Source organism: Lithobates pipiens, unplaced genomic scaffold (assembly GCF_037356315.1).
Source record: "Lithobates pipiens isolate NorthernLeopardFrog02 unplaced genomic scaffold, aLitPip1_a1.2 Scaffold_19, whole genome shotgun sequence".
Classification (NCBI taxonomy): domain Eukaryota; kingdom Metazoa; phylum Chordata; class Amphibia; order Anura; family Ranidae; genus Lithobates; species Lithobates pipiens.
In genome coordinates this window covers 166,040,931-166,053,390 of record NW_027507764.1, presented here as the reverse complement: position 1 = coordinate 166,053,390, position 12,460 = coordinate 166,040,931, and positions in this window count along the sequence as shown.

The window sequence follows — 12,460 nt, the reverse complement described above, 5'->3', positions numbered from 1 at the left end:
AGTCATGGCATTCAGCAATGTAGATCTATGTAAATCACAATGCCTGATATCCGTTGATCAGCATAAAGAAGAAAAAAAATGCCACCACCGAAATTTGTACTGCTTGTTCGCTTGTCACCCACCAAGCGAAAAGTCCATCAATACATGTTCTCTAGCACTACCTCCATATATTAGTAGAAAAAAATTGTTATTATATTGTTGTACTCACTGAGGCTTACAACAGCCTCTGGGTACAGTTACTACTGGATGGGACAGCAAAAGGCATAGTATGGTTGACTTTTACAATTATAAAATAGAAATACACTTATAAACTCCTTTTGTGTGAGGCTACATAAGAAACCAAAAAATATAAAGAAAACCGCGCTTGTGTAACACATAAACGCTCCTTAAGGTATTAGGCTGCAAACAAACCATGGTTAATTCAATTGGATAGCTATACATAAAGGGATTTAATAGATGAATAAAACATTTTAAATAAAAAGTGATTAAAAAAATATAGTTCTTCAGGAAAAGAATGAAAAAAAATCTTCCAATGTGTAAAAGGGTCCCACTTCACCCTTGAAACCAATAACTGAACAGTGAATCAACCATCACCTCCTGAGAAGAAGACCTCCACCAAAGAGAATTATGTGCGCTCTATCCAGAACCTTCTAATGAAAGAAAGGTCAAACAAGGTGGTTGTCATATGATTGTCACATGGTTCTCCAGAACATCCATGGACATGGGCGACACTCTATGACAGTGATGACGAACCTATGGCAGGCATACCACAGCTGGCATGCAGAGCCATCTCTGTGGGCACGCAAGTTCGTGGCAGTGGGAGTGCGGCAGCAAGCAGTGGCAAGGTGCAGGAATCTATGCGCACGAGTGAGTGGGCAGCCACGTAGCCTCCGTTGGGAAGTTTACAGGCCTGAAGAGCTTCACTGCCTTCCTAACCCCCAAAGAGGCGAGCAGCCAGCGCAGCATCTCTGATGCCTTCCAGAGCCTGGACACCTCAGGGACAGAGCTAGCGGTCTCACTCTCATCTGCCCCTCGCTCTCCTCTCAGCCCCCCTGTCTCTCTTAGCCCCCTTCCCTGTGTCCCCCTCTCTCACACCCCACTCTCTCTCTGTCCTCTTTCACTTAGCGCTTTCTTTCTCTGCCCTCTCTCTCAGCCCTCTCTCACTCAGTCCTCTCTCACTCACCCCTCTCTTACTCTCTGCCCTCTCTCTCTCTCTCTCTCTCTCTCTGCCCTTTTCACTCAGTCCTCTCTCACTCAGCCCCCCTCTCTCTCTGTCCTCTCTCTCTATGCCCTCTCTCTCTGCCCTCTCTCTATCAGCCCCATTCTCTCTCTCAGCCCCATCTCTCTCTGCCCCCACTCTCTCTCTCTCTCTCTGCCCTCTCTCTCTTTGCCCTATCTCTCCCTGCCCTCTCTCTTCCTTCTCTCACTCTGCCCTCTCTCTGCCCTCTCTCTCAGCCCCCTCTCTCTTTCAACCCTCCCTCTCTCAGCCCTCTTTCTCATAGCCCTCTTTCTCAGTCCTCTCTCTCTGCACTCTCTCTCTCAGGCCTCTCTCACTCAGCCTTCTCTCAATCATCCCTCTCTCACTCTCTGCCCTCTCTCTTTGCTCTCTATCTATCTGCCCTCTCTCTCACTCAGCCCTCTCTCTGCCCTCTCTCACTCAGCCCTCTCTCACTCAGCCCCCTCTCTCTCTCTCTGCCTTCTCTCTCTCTGTCCTCTCTCTTTCTGCCCTTTCATTCAACCCTCTCACTCACCCCTCTCTCACTCTGCCTTCTCTCTCTCTCTTGCTGCCCTCTCACTCAACCCTCTCACTCAGCCCTCTCTCTCTGTCAACCCTCTCACTCAGCCCGCTCTGTCTCTCTCTGTCCTCTCTCTCTATGCCCTCTTTCTCTGCTCTCTCTATCAGCCCCCTCTCTCTCTCAACCCTCTCTCTGTCCCCCCCTCTCTCTCTCTGCCCTTTCTCTTTGCCCTCTTCCTCCCCTTCTCTGCCCTCTCTCAGCCCTCTCTCTGTGTCCTCTCTCAACACCCTCTCTTTCAGCCCTCTCTCTCCCTGCCCTCTCTCTCCCTGCCCTCTATCTTCCTTTTCTCACTCTGCCCGCTCTCAGCCCCCTCTCTCTCTCAACCCTCCCTCTGTCAGCCCTCTTTCTCTCTGCCCTCTCTCTCTGCCCTCTCTCTCTGCCCTCTCTCTCAGCCCCCTCTCTCTCAGCCCCCTCTAACTCAGCCATCTCACTCAGCCCTCTCACTGAGCTCTCTCTCTCCTCTCTCTCTTGGCCCTCTCTCTCTCTGTGCTCTCTCTCAGCACTCTCTCTTAGCCCTCTCTCTCGCAACCCTTTCTCTCTCAGCCCTCTCTCTCTCTCAGCCCCTGCTCTCTCTCTCTCAGCCCTCTCCCGCTAATTGCAGGCAATTGGTAATGATTAAGCACAACTGTACTGTGTGAAACGCATCTACAAGACCTGTGTCTTGGTGTCCTTTGATGTAATCTTGGTGATCAATAAATTACATTTTGGATTTTAGTCGATGAGCAGCCATTTCTTCCTTTATCTCACTAATTGCAGTGTTGGCACTTGAAAAAAAAAATTGATGGCGTACCTCAAAAAGGTTCGCCATCACTGCTCTATGAGCGCCAGGCCATTCCCTCAAACATCAATAGTTGGCATAAGACAAGATACACAAACTGAATAGTGTAAGCCCTTGTACACATGGTCGGAGATTCCGACAACCAAATCCGTCGGATTTTGTCCGACGGATTTTGTCCGAAACTGTTGCATACACACGGTCGGACAAAGTTGTCGGAAAATCCGACGTGATGACGTTATTTCGTTACGACGGGACTGCGTTCACGCTAGTAGCCAATAGCTTTGGTGTAGGAATTTAATCTGAGCATGCGTGGCACTTTGTCTCATCGTAATTCTCTACACATGATCAGAGTATGTCCGATCGGAGCATTTTGTCGGAAAATTTTACCAACAAGTTGGAAAACTTGGTCCGTCGGATACTCCGATGGAAACAGTCCGATGTAGACCACACACAGTCGGAATATCCGACAAAACGGTCCAATCGGACACATTCTGTTGGAATCTCCGACCGTGTGTACAAGGGCTAAAACCCTTTAAAACATTTATTAAATCTTAAAATGTCACTCACATTGTTAAAAATGTATTGTGCAATGGATAATAAACTTTCCAGATAACGAAGATGGTGTTTCTCTTCACTTCCGGTACAAGATGACACAAGCACGTCACTCTGTCCATGTTCTGGAGAACCATATGACAACCAACTTGTTTGATCTTTCTTTCATTGGAAGATCCCTGTGTTTTTGTAAAAGCATGGTAAAAAGAACAATGTGCACCAGACTAAGTGCAGTATGAAGGGAACAATTTATTAAATACAAAGCCAATTGGCTACTCACATGACATCTGTGAGAATAGAGCATGTATAGTAAAGGTGTCACTGTAAAGTCACTGTAGGTTCCAGAACTGTGTCCAGGGGAGCATCCTAGCAGGCTGCAGCGGTGTATTAGCAAGGTGATGGTAGGACTAGCCTGGTTCCTGCTTGTCAGCATGCGCACCATTGTGGAATGCACTCGGGATAGTCTGGAAACCGGAAGTAACGCCAGGCATGTCAGATGACACATTTTAAAGCTTCCACATTTTCTTCATATCTGATTCATTACTAGAAGTGTGAATCTTTTATAGGCCCATCCAGACTAGAGCCGACAACACGTGACAATGTCTCATGTTTACAAGAAGATTTAAAGGGGCTAAAAACATATGACAAAAAACTAAAAGAAACTACTGTGTTATGGATACCTGGCTAAAAGTAAAGATGTAATAGAGATAAAAAAAACATTTTTACCCATTTGCTATAACCTTCCTTTATTGATATTTATGACTATCCTTCATAGTATGCTCTTTGTTTAACATTGTGTATGCCCCAATCGTTGCACCATCTTTCCTATTCATGGTAAGAGCACACCTGATTCTCTTTGGTGGTGGTCTCCTTCTCAGGAGGTGAAAGTTGATTCACTGTTCAGCTATTGGTTCCAGGGGAGAAGTGGGACCCTTTTACACATTGTAAGATTTTTTCATTCTTTTCACTTAAGGACTATATTTTTAAAATCACTTTTTCTTTAAGACTTTTTATTTATTGGTCTATTAGCACAGAACTTTATGTATAGATACATAAGAAATGTCCAGTCCAGCCACTTACTTCAGGAAGGGATCTAAATCTTGCACCAAATCAAGAGAATCGGTATCATATATTGTCGTTTTCAATGTAAATGAATTCCAGCTTCTGAGTTGTCAGTGATATACCTTAATAAGAACAAAAAGTGAAACCATGAAAATGGCAAATTAATTGTCATGACTCATTAGTCAACCCACAGTGGCATAACTTGAATGTTTAACCACTTCAATACTAGGCACTTTCACTCCCTTCCTTCCCAGACCAAATTTCAGCTTTCAGTGCTCTCACACTTTGAATGACAATTACTCAGTCATGCTACACTGTACCCAAATTACATTTTTCTAATTTTATCACACAAATAGAGCTATCTTTTGGTGGTATTTATTTACCACATAATGTTTTTTTTTTTTTTATATATAAGCAAAAAACTAGCAAATATTTTTTTTAAAAAAACTAAATTTTCTACTTTCTGTTTTAAAAGAAACCCAAAAAATAAAATTTTGGCTAAAATTTAGGCCAAAATTTATTCTGCTACATGTCTTTGGTAAAAATGTCCTGATAAGTGCATGATCATTGGTTTGTGTGAAAGTTATAGAGTCTACAAACTATGCTATGCATTATTGAAAATGTACTGATGGCCTATCTCATTTCTTGAGGCCCTAAAATGTCAGGACAGTACAAATACTCCCCAAATGAACCCTTTTTTTTAAAGAAGACAGTTGGAGGTATTTAGGAAGAGGCATAGTGATTTTTTCCCACAATGCTTTGGAAGATTAAGAAATATATTTTTTTTTTCTTCACAAAATTGTCATATTTTCATGTTATTTCTCACACATGGTGCAGGCATAATTGCAATTACACCCCAAAATACATTCTGCTATTCACCTGAGTATGGCGAAACCCCATGTGTGAGACTTTTCCACAGCCTAGCCACATATAGAGGCCCAACATCCAAGTAGCACCATCAGGCATTCTAAAGGCATAAATTACACATTTCATTTCCTGAGTGTCTATCACATTTTTGAAGGCCCTGGAGCACCAGGACAATGGAATTACCCACAAAAGTACCCAATTTTGGAAACAAAACACCCCAATGTATATTCTATGAGGAATAATGAGTCTTTTGAACATGTCATTTCTTTCCACAAATTTTTGGAAAATGTGGAAAGAAAATGAAAATATTTTTTTTTTTTCTCACAAAGTTGTCAATTTAGATGATCTTTCTAACACATAGAATGTACATAGACAAAGTGACACCCCAAAATACATTCTGCTACTTGTCCTGAGATCGACAATACCCCAAGTGTGAGACTTTTCCACAACCTGGCCACATGCATAGGCCCAACATGCAAGTAGCACCTTTAGGCTTCTAACGCATAGCATGTACACAGCAAGAATTATACCACAAAATACATTCTGCTGAGCAAAGGGTAAAAAAAAAAGTCTTGCCTGTGGTTTTAGCAGGCAGGAATACCATTCCAGAGCAGTCAAAGCATTGGTCCAGACAGCCGAAGGAAACGTTCAGGAATTGTCCAAGCAGCAGGCAGATATCGAAAAGTATGAACATAGTTCAGTACAGTCCATGGTTTATCAGGCAGTTCAGGTAACAGGCAGAGGCATGACCAGTTCAGGTGGCAGCAAGCAGCTCTTTAACATTTAGGCCTTGATCAGGTAAGACCTGAGGACAGGGGCAGAGGCTTCTTTACACTCAAATCTCTATGAAGCCTCCAAGTCTCCAGGCCCTAATCCGAGAAAATGAAAAATCCAGAGAAAAACATTTTCTCCACTTGGAAAAACTTTTCTGGAGCCCCTCATATATGTGAGACCCCTGTGCTGTACATTGGCAGTTCAGGAGGCAGGCAAAAAGCATGGTCAGTTAACAGGCCGAGGTCAATTCACGTTGCAGGCAGAAGCATATTTGGCTGAGGCATAGTCGTTAACAGTCTGAGTCATTCACAGAAATGGCAGAATGAAGAATCATCTTCACTTTACTAATAGTGTAGTGAAGTATGATAGCTCCTATAGCACTCTCCAATACAGAGGCCTGGCTGGGAGGGACATTGGGGACAGTAGTATCAGGTGTCACGGCAAATTCCTCTACTTGAACGCACATGTCATGAACTAGAAGTGACCAGAACTATGTGACTGCGTCAGAGTGAACCAGACGTAAATAGGTGAAAGTAAGTTTATTAGAGTAAATGCATATAAATGTGAACACACCACCAATACAAACTGAGTGAACAAACCAAACAACCAGACAGTGAAGATAAACAAACAAACCAGTATATGTAGCAAAAGGGAGTACCAGAATTGTAGTCAAGCCAGGCCAGGGTCATAAATAGGAGGTCAGCAGATGGGGGAACAAGGAGAAAGGGATTAGGTTGCAACAGGTTCAGGAGGCAGGATGCAGGAAACAAGGATCAGGATCGGGATCAGGTATACAGGCTGCAGGTCAGGGCACAAGGACAATACCAGGGCAAGGTGTGTGTGCACTTTCCGGGTATTTATACAATGGCTGCTATCAGTCATGTGACGCCTGACTGCAGAAGATAATACCTGCTCCACACTGCCTGGATCCCTCCGCTGGTGGACGCCAGTACTGGGGACCAGAGATGACACAATTCCAGCAGGGAAAAGCTCTTCTGACAGCTCCAAACTGCCAGGAGACACCTGCTGGTGGATCTCAGTACTGCACACCAAATGATCGATATTACCAGCGGAGGGAACCTTTCCTGACAGCACACAACATTTTTTGGGGGGTTTGCGACCTGTTTGGGTAAGAGGGAGGATTTTGGGAAACTGTCTTTCATGGAGTCTAGATAATGTATCAGAGCAAATTAGTTGAGAGGCTTGGCCATGGAGATAGAGAAAGGCTGTGATAACGTCTTCTTGGAATTTTAGATAGGTTAGGGAACTTTGGGTGCACTTAGAAAAAATAATATACAAATTGAACAGGGCTAGATGCATCAAATAAATGGCAACTTTCTTGTACCAAAACAGTGATCTCCTGGTGGCCAAGTAGGGTTGCATCAGCTGGTCATTCATATCGACCCCCGATGTAAAGGTTATACTGATGCACACATTTTGGCTTTCTGGACAGGGCCTCTTCTTCTCCGCAGTTCCACCAAGATGTCATCATGCATTGTGGAAAGGATTTAGACATCTCTTTTTTTATCTCTCCACTTCATTGCTAGTACCTCTTCAGCCCGCATACTGGCCATTTCACCCTGTTTAAATTTCTTGTCTCTGTGGGAAGCCTTTGTGGTTGGTCTGTTCTGTCCCACAGGCCACAGTCTTCTTTTGGTACAGATGGCGGAAAAGTGGGAGACTCATGTAGAAATTGTCTACATATAGGTGGTAACCTTTCCCAAGCAATGGTTCAATCAGCTGCCAGACAATTTTGCCACTTGTTCCCATGTAGTTAGGGCATCCAGGAGGGTTTAGCTGTCTGTCTTTTCCCTCATAAAATCATACGTGTAACCCGTGGCCCTGTCACATACCTTATAAAATGTTACTCCACATCTGTCTCTTTTACTGGGGAGGTATTGCTTTATTCCAAGTCTTCCAGGGAGGAGTTACATAGTTACATAGTCAGGTTGAAAAAAGACATAAGTCCATCTAGTTCAACCACAAGAAGTGTACTAGGGATTCATCTACACAAATATTTATATTGGGGGTAAACATCTGCTTGAAGCTGGCGCAAGAAAAAGGGGGCCGAATTTTGAATAATTTATCATAACTGGGATGATTTTGAGGGAGGCATCGGGCATTGTTGTTGAAATGTAAAAATCTCATAATCATCTCGTGACGGGTTCTGGGCATCAATGACGAATAGACCGGCATGTGGTGGATAGGTTGGGTAGACCAGTAGACATGAAGTTAATTTTTTTTTGTCAGCCCCATGTTGAGGGTTAGGCCAAGGAGAATTTTACATTTTTCTATGGTGAGGGTTTCCAAACAAAAGGACGAGGATATGAAGAATTTGGATTGATGGCGATATGTTGGCTGGCATATAGATTACATTGTTCCACAATGTAATTTAGGAGATCATCTGTAAAAAAATAAGTGAAAATAATAAATTGGGGTTACATTTTCCAACTGTATATGAGGGCTTGGCTGGGCTGTAAAAAGGGGAATTACAGGTTCTACTGATGTATCGGACAGCCATGTTGGATACAGTAGAACATCTGGGAGGCTAGTATGGGCCCTGCCTCGTTGCTGATGGGATGCCCCATTGGTAGAATCTGGCCTATCCTCTAGGAAGGTTTCAGAAATGCTGGTGGATGCTTGCCTATCCCAGAGTGCTGCGCTGCTGGTGGGTGCCTGCTAGTGGATGCACTGGAGTGCTGCACTGCTGGTGGATGCCTGCTTATCATCCTGGAATGCTGCGTTGCTGGTGGATGCCCTGGAGTGCTGCACTGTTGGTGGATGTCTGCACCTGCTCATACCTCCCGATTATCCTTGTTAGGATTCTATCCTCCTCAGTTTCCACTTCGGAGCCACTGCTTTCCACTGGCTCATAGTCGCTATCCGGGTCTGACAGAGAGAGTTCCCCGCTACTCTCGTACGACATACTCTGGAGTATCTGGAGAGCCTCCACTGCGCTGTAGAATCTTTTAACCATGTTGGCAGGCAGATGTGCCAGATGTTGGCAGGCAGATGTGCCAGATGTTGGCGTGCAGATGGCAGACAGCTGTGCCAGATGGCGGGCGGCAGATATGTCAGATATTGGGCAGAAGATGTGCCAAATGTTGGGTGGCAGATGTGCCATCTGTTTGGCGGAAGATGTGCCAGATGTTTGGCGGCAGTTGTTAGGCAGATGTGCCAGCTGTTGACAGGCAGATGTGCCAGCTGTTGGTGGACAGATGTGCCAGCTGTTGGCGGACAGATGTTCCAGCTGTTGGCGGGCAGGTGTTCACTGTATGACAGGTGTTTTCACTGTTTTGGGGACACTGTGTTTTGGGGACTCTGGCTGGGTGATCAGTGGGTAAACAGCAGACAAACAGCTAAAAACTCACTGATCTCCTGGCTGCAGCACAGATCTCTCTTCCTCTCCTCCCTGACATGCTCTGTGTGATGAGAGGAAGAGATGAGAGCAGTTACAACAGCTCTCTATTTACATTACATGATGACTGTGATTGGACACCGTCATCATGTGATCAGGAGGGCTGATCACAGAGCCCCCCTGTGATGTACCACTCTCCTGTCTCTGCGGGGCACAGGCAGATTGGGATTGCGCTGCTGCGCGGGCACACAGCCGGGAAATGCCCTGTCTAATGGTACCCCTCCCCCATCGTTTACATCATGGTGGCTGTGTTTAGGCACAGCTATCGTGTGGATCAGGAGGTCAAATCACAGGGCCCTCCTGCCATTCCGAGATGTGGCGTTTCTGGGAGACACACGTGCATCGGAATCACGTGGGAGTGTGGGCGCATGCCCACGTGATTCCGCTCCTTCTGAAGGAATGTCCACTCAGAAGGAGGAAGCACCCAACCAGCCGTTTATGTGCAGTGGCCGGATGGGAAGTGGTTAAAATGCTTCCACTTTTTGATGTAGTTAAAATTGTCATATGAAAAACATTAATAAAACTTTCTTCTATTAAGACTAGGGATGAACTGAATACCCCCCCCCCCCCCAATTTGGTTTGCAGCAGAACATGTGAACAGGCAAAGAATTTGCTCGAACACGGAAACACAGTTAAAGTCTATGGGACACGAACGTGAAAAATCAAAAGTGCAAATTTTAAAGTCTCATATGCAAGTTATTGCCATAAAAAGTGTTTGGGGACCTGGGTCTTGCCCCAGGGGACATGTATCAATGCAAAAAAGTTTTAAACCACTGTTTTTTCAAGAGCAGTAATTTTAATAATGCTTAGGCTTCATGCACACAGACGTTTTTACAGCCGCTTTTTTGAGCATTTTTTTGCAGCTTAAAAACGTCTGTCCATGTTAGTCTATGGCTTCATGCCCACCTAGGCATTTTTGAGCTGCAAATGACATAGGCGTTTTGAAGCTGTAAAAAAAACCCAGGACCAGTGCGTTCTGAGGCTCCAGCATTAGAGCTGTAAAAACGTCAGACGCCTGCAAAAGGTGTAAAATTAATGAGGCTTAACGCTGTGTTAAGCCTCATCCAGCATTTCTGTCTCTATTCAAAATCAATGGTCCCCTATGGGAGCCCATTGATTTGAATAGAGGTCGTACCAGAAGCCGGATCAAGATGATCCGACTTGTGGTGTGACTTGTGTGCTAAGAATCGTGAAGGGAAACCCCATGAAAATGTAAAAAAAAATTTGCGCTAGGTCCCCCCCAAACTGAAAAAAATGGTATGGGGTCCCCCCACAAACCATACCAGATCCTTATCCGAGCACGCAGCCCGTCTGGTCAGGAAAGGCGGTGGGGACGAGTAAGTGTCCCCCCTCCTGAGCCATTCCAGGCCGCATGCCCTCAACATGTGGGTGGGTTCTTTTGGGAAGGAGGGCGCCCTGCGAACCTCCCACCCCAAAGCACCTTGTCCCCATGTTGATGAGGACAAGGGCCTCTTCCCAACAACCCTGGCCGTTGGTTGTCGGGGTGTACGGACGGGGGGCTTATTGGAATCTGGGAGCCCCCTTTAATAAGGGGGCCCCCAGATCCCGGAACTCCACCCTATGTGAATGAGTAATGGGTACATCGTACCCCTACCCATCCACCTGGGGGAAAAGTGTCAATACAAAAAAAAACACACTACACAGGTTTTTAAAGTAATTTATTAGGCAGCGCTGGGGGTCTTCTTCCGACTTCAGGGGCCTCTTCTCCCGATTTCCAGCCTCTTCTCCCGCTCTCCGGTGTCTTCTCCCGCTCTCCGGTGCCTTCTGCCGGGCTCCTCCACTATCTTCTTCCAGCTCTTTTACTAGCGCTGGCCAGGTCTTCTCCCTCATCGCCAATGTCGTAGTTGTCCTCTCCTCTCTTCTCTCTTCCGATGTTAACACAGCGCTCTCTCTGGCTGTAATGCAGTGTGCGTGGTGCGCAGTGATTTTTATAGGCATGGGGCGTGGTCACCGGGTGATGTCACCTGGTGATGTCACCTCTTCCGATGTCAACACCGGAAGAGAGAAGAGGGAAGAAGACAACGACGACGAGAGAGAAGACCGGGCCAACACTAGTAAAAGAGCTGGAAGAAGATAGCGGAGGAGCCTGGCAGAAGTCACTAGAGAGCGGGAGAAGACACCTGAGAGTGGGAGAAGATTTGTGCGACCATGTGTATTGAAGACGAGTTTAGGCCAACATCCATTGGAAAAAATCAGACGGATTTACTCTTGTTGGGCGCAGGAATGGCCTCTGCATTGAAATTGTGGTGGTGGCCTAAACCGAAAATATTGTTGGAACCTAGCATCATCAAGATTGAAGAGGAATAGGATAGTTAGCATAGGCAGTCTTCAAGGGATCCCGCATCCATAGCAATTTCAATGAGTTACATCAGCATCAGGTGCTTCATAGCTGTTCATCCAAGACTGATTCATTTTTATGAATGTGAGCCTATCAACAGAGTATGTGGACAGGTGCACTGCATGTGCGTTCAGAAAGCACTCTGGATGCAGGACAGGTCAGTAGCTCAATTGCATATTGAGCAAGTTATGGCCAGTGGCCCATCCTTAAGACCCAGTAACCCAGTGGATGCTCTGTTAGAAAGGTCTCCAAGTCTGCTCTTGCTCCTAGATATTCCTGCACCATGTAATGCAGACAGTGGTGATGGTTGCTTGAACCGATCAGACCTTGGTGCTGAGGACTGCAAAATAGTTTAAAGGCATCACTCAACCGGCCACCTTCTCAACCGCTCTTCTTCTGACTGAACGAAGCCTCAGCAAATGGTAACCTCCCAAGGCCTGGAAATGCATTGCACAAACCTTTCTTCAAGGCCTCCTGAAGATGTTTCATCCTCTATTCCCTCTGCAAAGGTACGATGAGTTCTGCAACCTTACCCTTGTAACGTGGATCAAGAAGGGTTGCAAGCCAGTAATGACCCCTCTCCTTGATACCATGAATCATAGGGTCCTTTTGCAGGCTTTGCAGAACCAGGGAGGCCATGCAGCATAAGTTTGCAGAGGCATTCGATTCTGAGTCCTTTTGGTCACACATGACCCCTAACTACCTCCTCCCAGCCACGTACAACTCCTTGGGTTTCTCGGGCTGAAAACCATCCCTTGAAGACTGCTGCTGAGTGTTAGCCACTACACTCTCCAGGGACTTGGAAGATATGAGGATATCGAGATACACCACCACACACAACTGCAACAAATCTT